This window comes from Dioscorea cayenensis, chromosome 4 (genome assembly GCF_009730915.1).
Source record: "Dioscorea cayenensis subsp. rotundata cultivar TDr96_F1 chromosome 4, TDr96_F1_v2_PseudoChromosome.rev07_lg8_w22 25.fasta, whole genome shotgun sequence".
Taxonomy (NCBI): Eukaryota; Viridiplantae; Streptophyta; class Magnoliopsida; order Dioscoreales; family Dioscoreaceae; genus Dioscorea; species Dioscorea cayenensis.
In genome coordinates, this window is record NC_052474.1 from 13,849,387 (window position 1) to 13,850,422 (window position 1,036).

At 44.5% G+C, this 1,036-nt stretch overlaps 1 non-coding gene across 1 annotated transcript; it reads left to right on the top strand.

Moving 5' to 3' along the window:
* Nucleotides 1–647: 647 nt before the first annotated feature.
* On the top strand, nucleotides 648–754 carry LOC120259682. Its single transcript, XR_005536239.1, has one exon. It is a non-coding gene; the product is annotated as a small nucleolar RNA R71 (small nucleolar RNA).
* The last annotated feature ends 282 nt before the right edge of the window (nucleotides 755–1,036 follow it).

Below are 1,036 nucleotides of genomic sequence, written 5' to 3' on the forward strand. Positions count from 1 at the left end.
TCTTCCACCTCTATAACCTCGGGTGCGTGTTCTTTTGGCTTCTCATTCGGAAGCCTACCTTCAACCTCATGACCACTTCTCAAAGTGATCACCTTCACATGCTCTCTAGGGTTGGTCTGTGTATTACTCGGCAAGCTTCCATGTGGCCTTTCAGAAAGAGACTTCGCAATTTGCCCCACCTGATTTTCAAGGTTATGCAAAGAGGCGGTGTGGTTACGAAGTGTAGCCTCAACTAATTCAATCCTTGTATTTGCATATTGCACAAATCTAGTCAAGTGCTTCTCTAAGTCATTCATTCGAGTTTCCAAACCTGAGACTCTACTTTCCACCTGAGATGCTTGTTGTTGTTGTTGGAAACCCGGTGGCCCCATGGCCTTTTGTGGACCCCTGATTGCTCCATGAGAAATTGGGATGATTCTTCCAACCCGAATTGTAGGTATTCCTATATGGGTTTCCTTGAGGTCTCCACCAAAGAAACATCATCGATAGAGATCGGGCAATCGAAGGGAGCATGTCCTCCACCACACCCGGTGCAATTAGTCATGGCTGCCACTCTATTTGAAGTTAAAAGATCTGAACAATCCAAGAGTTGCCTTGTACTCGGATTCAAACTATTGTAAAAGTTCTGAACAATCATCCACTCCGGAAATCCGTGTTGCGGGTACTTTCTTAGGAGTTCCTTCAACATTTCCCATGTCTCGAATAGAGACTCCAATTCCAACTAAACAAAGGATGAGATCTCATTCCTAAGATTTGCTGATTTTCTGGGAGGGAAATAACTGGCAAGAAAAATTTCTACCATCTCATCCGATGTGGTAAATGATGCTTTAGGTAATGAGTGTAGCCACTGCTTCACTCTCTCCTTTAGGGAAAATGGGAAGGCTCTCAACTTGATGGCATCATCTGTTACTCCGTTTATCTTCAGCATATCACACACCTCGAGAAAACTCTGTATATGACTGTTTGGATCCTCATCGGCCAAACCGTTGAACTTTGCGGATTGCTGCAACATGTGGATGAATGCCGGCTTCAGCTC